Source organism: Diplotaxodon limnothrissa, linkage group LG1 (genome assembly GCF_057381915.1).
Source record: "Diplotaxodon limnothrissa isolate DT_005_m linkage group LG1, D_limnothrissa_male_GT1.1, whole genome shotgun sequence".
In the NCBI taxonomy this organism is placed as follows: domain Eukaryota; kingdom Metazoa; phylum Chordata; class Actinopteri; order Cichliformes; family Cichlidae; genus Diplotaxodon; species Diplotaxodon limnothrissa.
The window spans coordinates 3,514,942-3,523,023 of NC_140596.1; positions in this window are offsets into that span (position 1 = coordinate 3,514,942).

The window sequence follows — 8,082 nt, forward strand, 5'->3', positions numbered from 1 at the left end:
CAGGTGATGTGCTTCCTGTTAGGCCATCCAATAGGAAACTAGCTCATCATCCATCCTCCCACAGCTGCACCTCTTAGCAGGTCCGATCTTCTCTCCTGTAGCCTGAGCTCCATGTGACCAACCTGCAGAGGTCAGAGGTCACCTGCTGCTTTTGATCTGCGCGTCACCAGCCGACACAGGTGCAGACAGGTGTTCAGATTCAGGTGACTGTTAGGCAGGTGAACGGTGTGATGTTACAGATTTTATCAGATCTCATGTTCAGACTCAAAGCAGCTGTGTGTTTATGTGTCTCTCGTGGCTTTCAGCTTCCTGTCTCCGCCTCTTTAGCCTTTTCATTTTCCTCAAAAATGCAGAGTTTTGTCTTTTGACCTCAAAGCAGGGTAAAGGGGTCAGACTGATGGTACTCCAAAGCTCCACGTGGTTGTAGTTTTTGGACATGATTGAGTGAATTAGCTGAGTTCCTGCTGCTGTTTCATCAGGATCGTTTCTTCTCAGTCTGCGGCTCTCAGCTCTGAGCCCAGTGCTGAAGCCTTAAAGCTTTCTGAAAAGGTTTGGTAATTCCTTCAGAAAGCTCTCTGTAGTTTTATCAGATAAACAGGAGGACATAGTGTATTTATTTGGAGCTATTTTTAGTGGCAGGCTAATCAACATCTAAGTCCAGAGCCAAGAGAAGTTTCCCTTCAAGGCTTTCTGATTCATTTTAAAAGTGGAGAGGCCACAAAACACTATCTGTTCACCATCCGGAGGGACTCAAGCCTAGAATCAACCTGCCAACCCAGTGATTATCAGACAAAGCTCTACCGCTAGCACCACAGATGGATGTCCTCACAGTGGGCATAAAACCGAGGCACCTTAAACATCAGCGTTCTAGTAAAGATTAAATATGCAGCTTCCTGTCAGCTCTTCTCTCTCATAAACATGTTTGCCAGCTTTATTTATCCTGATGTCTGAGAGTGGATAGCAAACAGGGAGAGAGTTATAAGTAACTTTAAAAGCACGACCAGGGCCGTGAAGTCAAAGTGGCCTTTGTCTTTCTGTCAGAAAGTCCTGCAGACAAACTTCTTTAGTTGATCCTTTCACTGTCTGTTTGAGTCTGTACGTGAACCGTCTGATCTCTGTGTGGCCTCATGGACAGAATCAGCTCTCAGTCTCGCTGCTGCTCTGCTGTAGGTCTGCGTAGGAAAATCTGTGTGTTATTGATCAAATCTGCAATTTATGACTACGTAATCACGTATCAGCATATTCTTGCTGCAGATGGACATTAACAAAGTCCATTTGATTACAAGTTGGAGGACAATTTCATATTTTATGTAGTTTATTACAAAGTGAAGGAGTTATAAGTGACATAGTGAGTGCAATATAATCACAGATTATGAATAAAACAATAAAAATAATCCTTGGTCCTTGGTTGTAGCAAAGTGCATTCAAACCCCTCTCTGCAGCTGCTGACTTGGGCCTGATTTTACCTGTTTAATGTTGATTTGTTACTAATCAAATACCTTCACAAATTCAGAGGGTTTTTTTCCCTTTAAATGTCCTTTAATCAGTTGCTGGTTGAGGCAAATTTTCTGGTGCAGATTGTAAAACCCAACTGCAGACAGCAGCAGGGGGCGCTGCTGCACAGAGGGGATGCTAGTGTTAAGGCCTCCACCTGCTGCCACCCTTTAACCTGAGCTGATAGAAGCTTTTCTGACAGAGTTCTTTGCTTTGCTCCGAATCTGAATGTGTGTATTTATTCTGTCAAAGCTGCTCGTAAACCGTAAAAATCTGAAAATGTATTTTGTAAAACTGCAGACATATAAAATCTACAGAATAGTTTATTTTAAATGACCAAAGTGTGTAATAACAAGCATAATGAACATATCTATGGCGTGCGTCTGTCTGTAACTGCCTTACTCTGTCGTGTCTGTGTTCAGCTGTGTGTTGATTCAGTGTTCATGTCTTACTGCATGTGTTTCTCTGTGTGTGTGTGTGTGTGTGTGTGTGTGTGTGTGTGCGTGTGTGTGTGTGTGTGTGTGTGTGCGTGTGTGTGTGTGTGTGTGTGTGTGTGTGCGTGTGTGTGTGTAGAGGTGGACAACAGTCTCCGGGCCGTCCGCACGTTCTTATCCCACCAGCAGGCAAACATGTTTGTGTGATGTTTCTTTAGTTTTCTCTTGTTTTGCCAAAGAATGTTTTTTTGCCTTAACGTCTCATCGAGCTGCTTTTACTCTGTCAGCCGATCACAAATCTGCAGCATCTGCAGCCGCTCAGCTTCACCCTCAAAGTCCCGTCGGCCTCTCGATCCAGAAAGCACACAGAACAAAAAACTGACATGAGATCTCACTGTTCTCCACAGTGCTGATGCTCCATAGACTGTATATAAAAGACAGCATCGTGTTTGAAGCCTCGGGCTGAGGTGGCTCTGACAGTCGCAAGAGAGCTGTGCCGTAAATCATAGCCGGCATTATCCTCTGTTTTAGTTTAAAGGGGACCATAATTTCCAAAATGAACATCGTGTTGTATTCAGTAAAACTTGAAACCAGAGTTTTAGACGATGCACTCATCAGGAAATAAATATAGAATAATCATATACATACAAATCCAAATATAGGGTTTTGTTTTTACAATTAGAGGAGACGCCCCCTGCTGGCCATTAGAAATAATACGCTCTGCACTGGCTTCACTTTTCAGACCCAGAAGCGACATCAATCTTTGACCTGCACTTCAAAACATTTCAGCCGGAGTGAGCTAATTATAAAACTCTGTGAGTGTCACACAGGAAGCTGCAGGATGGAAGAAGGTTACAGTTTCTTTATTTTCCAAAGAATTTTCATTTTCAGTTTATTGATCTTTAAGTTGAAACTCCCTGCCTAACAGTATAGCTGCTGTTAGTTTTTTCATTTTACTAGAGTGCAGGATTTAAGACATTCAGAGTAAATAAAAGTCTTTGCAAAGCCACCTGACTCACAGAAATGTCAACATCTCAACCTCAGTAAACACGCCAACGCCTGTTCCAGCTCGCTGAACTGACACATTTTTATTTTGTCCTTCGTTTAAAACAAAGCGCCTGAGAACATCTCAGAATCCTGTAATATTTTGATTCAAAAATTAATCAGCTTTGCTTTAAAACGACCGATACATATTTTTTGTGGCATCCTGTTTTTGTAACTTCACACAGGTAAAGTTGGCATCCCAAGCACAAACCAGACATTTTGGTCTTTCTTCTGTTCTTTTTCCTTCCTCGTTGCATGTTAGGCTGAAGCTACCCCTTGAAAAAGCTAACACAAAGTAGCAGCGCATGTGTAAATAACTGAAGTGCAAAGACCTGAATTAAGACGGAGTGAAGTGCACGCTGAGTGGCTGCAGCAGGCTGCTGTGATCTGCTTCGTCTCTGCTGTCGCCTCGTGGTGCAGCCGTGATAACAGGAAACATGTCACTGCTTGTAGAGAGGTCTTCGCACTGTAAACATACTTGAACCTGGAGCTGATGCGGTGGATGCGAGGGGATGACCTCGCCGTGTCCAGTCGATCATTGCCGCAGTGATGCCTGAATCTCTGAGACAGGGGAACGTTCTGCACAGCGGCAGGTCTTCGTCTGTTAGGCCTGTGATTCGGGCCGTTGTTTGGAAAAATCCAATGAATCGTGTCTGTCTTTGTGCCAAATGTGTGTTAGCTTTGGCTTCGGCCCAGAGATCCAAGAGTCAATAAATGTGAGGAGTGTTTTTCTGAATGAGCCCACCTGTCTCCGTGCTTCTTTATTCTACCTGCTTTACTCTTTTGATGCTTTACTTTTAATGTCTGAGGGAAACTTGCTTCATTACGTCTGATACTGTTACTCAAGACCTGTGCAGAGTAACAGAACCTAAAACGCCCTCAGAATGCAACCACCAATCAGTGGACAGATGTTTTTAAACTACACCTGTACACTGTAATGTACCTTAGCAGTGCACAGAAATACTATAATACACAGTAATTTATGCTACTTTATCCTTCTGCTCCATCTCATTTAAGACGAAATGTTATATTTTTACTTGACATTTATTTTACAGTTCTCCTTCAGAATATCAGACATCACTAAAATAAATGTTAGTAAAGTAAACATAATTTGAAGTGTTCTCAAACGGTGCAGTACTGGACTAAAAGTCGGCTCCACCCCAGAGTTTCAGTGCTTTATGTTCTTTCTGCTGGTTTCAGTTACAGCAGTAAAACATTCGATACTCTGGGAAGTTTTTCACTTCTGACATTTTCATCATTAATGTCGCTCGGTAGGTTTAGAATACCTCTGGTCTTGTGAAGGATTTTTCATTTGCAGGACTTTTACTATGATGGATGCAAAGAAGGCAAACATCCCCTCTCTGGAAAATACAGCTACATACCCTAAGCTGGCAGACAGAGTGTGTGCTAGACTGCAGCACATGAAAATGAACTCATTCGTACTTTGTATGAAACTTCCAATCAGATTTAATTATTGTTTCAGCTCAATTTAACCCTTCTCCTGACCTTCCATTTAAAATAAAGCTGTGTTCACTCACAGCACCATCTTGTGGTACAAACCCGTATTACACTCATAGTACAGTTCAGCCCTTCTTTAGCTTCTGTCGGTATCTCTTCAGGACAATACACAGTAGATATTTTTGGCAGTTAAACTCATAGTTTTTGTTTCTTCAGATTGGGCCGACAACTTTAGTTAATTTCAGAAGGTTCAGGAGTATTTTCAACATTTAAAAGCGTCAGAGTTAAATACCAGAGCCAGGTATTTACCAAGTTATATACCTGGCTTGTTATAGCTGTAACAAGCCAGGGGCTGTGTGTAAATGTAAACCCGTTGAGCTGTATGGTATCAGTGCTTCTGAACAAAGCCTTACAGCACGTACTGTATGCATCATGTTGAAACAAGAACCGACATGCATTCATCTGGCCGTGCTGAAACTGTACAAATATTTCTCTTTACTTTTGTTGTTCCTGATTTGCTGCCAGATCTGCTGGTATGTACACAAACAAGGTCTTGACGAGGAGACTGATAATCAGATTATCTCTGAATGCAGCTCGCTTTGTAGTTCACCTCTGCAGACGTCATTTAACGTGCAGCAAAAACTACAAACAGATGAAATTAAAAAATGTGAAATTTAAAGTTAGAACAGCTTGTTTTTATTCAGTCCTGCAGCCTAAAAAGGAAAAGTTCAAATTTGAATTTGAGTTGAACGAACATAAAAATTAATTCAAACTTTTTACAAAGTCAAACAGAAAATATCAGCCGATTTCACAAAATTCACAAAACTATTTAAATAAGCAGTGCCTTAAACAGAATTGTTGTGTTTTTCAACACAGTCTTACTTTTTATATCCATCAAAACTATTCCCTACTTTAAATAAGCAGAAAAGTCTCATCATGTAAAGCAGGCTTTCTTTATTATTTTAACATGAGCTTGATATGACATATGACCTCTTGTTTCATCCAATTTAAAGTGAAAATCTGTCTTTGGTAGAGATTAATGAGTGTTTTCTCAGACATATCAGGTGAACTGATCAGCACTGCTCCTTCACCTTGTCTATGAACAGTAATGCCTTACCAAATGAATCGTTGCTCTTTCCCCTTTAACAATGAGCGAGTTCATGAAACTGATAAATGAAAAGTTTCTGCTGTTGCTTGTTTGACATTAAATAGATACAAAATATAGCCTGAGGACCTGAACAGACCAATTCAGTCTGACCTCTTACACCCTTATAGAAAACTACAAATAAAAAATAAATACAACCAGTGTCTGTGGTACTGTACGCTAACCACTTTGTGTCATACCTCCTACAGTTCATGGAGAGTAGCATGAGTAAGCACGGTGTGCATGGTATTTGAATTTAGCTGTTTGTACCCTGGCTCTTCCTTTACTTGAAACATGCAGCTCAGCACAGCACGCTGCGTGACTGCAGAGGGCGCTGTGGAGCGAGCACGCACAGTGCAGACGCCATGCAGGTGAAGGGGTGAAAGTAGGTCTCCTGTGGATATATTTGGAAGGATGATTTGTGATGAAGCGCTGAAGCAGGACAAGTGTTCCTGAATCCTGGCTGAAGGAAGAACTCCAAACAGTGGTGAGTGTGGACACACACACACAACCGGATACCGCGCACCAGGGTCGGTTTCAAGCTGAACCTGACTCCCTGACATTAGCCACACCTGTTAGCTAATTTGTTAGCCTAAATGGAGGATGGGTATGTCCTTAAATATGGAGACAGCTCCTCAGTGGCGGTGAGGTGAAGATTTTTGTGTTTTCTGCCTGATAGAGTCCTGACCGGAAGTTCGTAATTCAAACGGTTGTTTAACGTATTTGGCGGTTTGGCTAACTCTTGCTAGCTTCCTTTAAGCTGAAATTAGCCTCGTGCGCCTCTCTCTTTAGTTTTAAGAAATGGAATAAAGCTTTCACAAGTCTGAATTTATGTTTTGTTTTAATTTTAAAAAATAAATTTAGTTATGAATAATATAGGTAATTATACAACTTTTGTCATTGATACTTGTAGCAGTAAATGGACTTTTGGAAGCCATGCAGGGATTTAGTCTCTCTCATAAAAGACAAAAACAAACTCCTGACATTTTATTTTATTGAATGCTTAAACTTTAAGTTAGTGATGGCCAAATGAAGCTTTCCGAAGCACTGAAGCTTGTATTGAAAAACGGTTCATTACTCGAAGCTTTTCAACACAGTCCTCTCCGGTGACATCTGGTGGTGAAAATTTTGAAGAGCAGCTTGAATCTGCAAAATAAAACAGACTGCTCAATTATCACTGCTCACTCAAGAGTGGAGTTCTCTCTGATATTGGGCCACCGTTCCGTTGCTTTGAACATGTAATTGGTTTTGTTTTCTCGATTGGGGGGCTGAAAAAAATGTAATGCGTATTTGCGTAATACATTTTGATCAATAAACTTTCCCTATTTAAACATGCACTATGGTGTGGCCTTTCTTTGCTCATAACTCCTTGATGTTGGTAAATACAATAAGTGAGCAATATATATAATATACATATGAGAATGCACAGCACATTATGGAGTATGCCCCTGCTGTGAAGTCCTGCCTCCATCTACTTGTCGTTTAATCACTGGACAGCTGGACAGGTTCATACAAAATATTAGATTAGGCCAATTGTCCTATACATATTTTTGACCTAGGGGTGGGATTGATTGTGAACTGGAAAGGGAAAATGCTTAGGAAGCTGAGTAGGGCTGCATCGTCACTGATTTGTAGAATCATTTTGATTCGATACAGGATCCGATTCAATTTGATTGGAATCTGGAAAGTTTTGCCTCAGTCAGAAATATTACAAGTCTGATCATTTAACAGTATATATCCATAATTTCGTATCTATTAAAAGAAAGCTGACACATGTGAGACTTAATTAGAGATGTAAACAGAGAGTTATGAAAGCTGCAGAAGCCAGCGAAAAAAAAAGAGGCAAACACAGCGCGGACCCGACGACACATCAAAATCTGACTCTGACGCGTCGGGTCCGCGCTCTGTGTTCACGTTTGTATGCAGAATCCGTAAACCTGCTCCCAGTTACTGTTTTAGCTGCATGGTGTTTGACGACATGTTGTGAGATTTAACCTGATATGCTGGCGTTTCAGGCATAATAACGTTAATTTACAAATCGACACGGGATTTTAATGAATCAATATCACTTTATTCAATTTAGCATGGATTGTAATCAGAAAGGCGATAATCAAAACCCACCCCTAATCAAGAACTTGCAAAGTAAAAACATGCTCTATGTCAGGTAGCCCTTTTGTTATTTACAGTTAACAAGAGGATTAGTGTTACTGTGCGCTGGCTGAGTCTGTTTCTTTTCTTAGAAATAGTTTCTCCTGCCCTGAAGAAAATCCACTTGCATGGAACAGAAGAGGCTGTGGAGTGCAGGAACTACACTGCAAGCTGGTAGATATGCAGGTATTCCTGGGTCCTGCAGACTATCACCTAAAAACAATAAACAAAATGATTTTCTAAACTGTAGCAATGTAATGTACGTATAGTGTCAAATACATTTTTGTAGTCTTCATCAGCTTTAATTCACATGGAAGTGTTCCTAAAGTCATATGCTGTAATGATATTTACATTATGAAA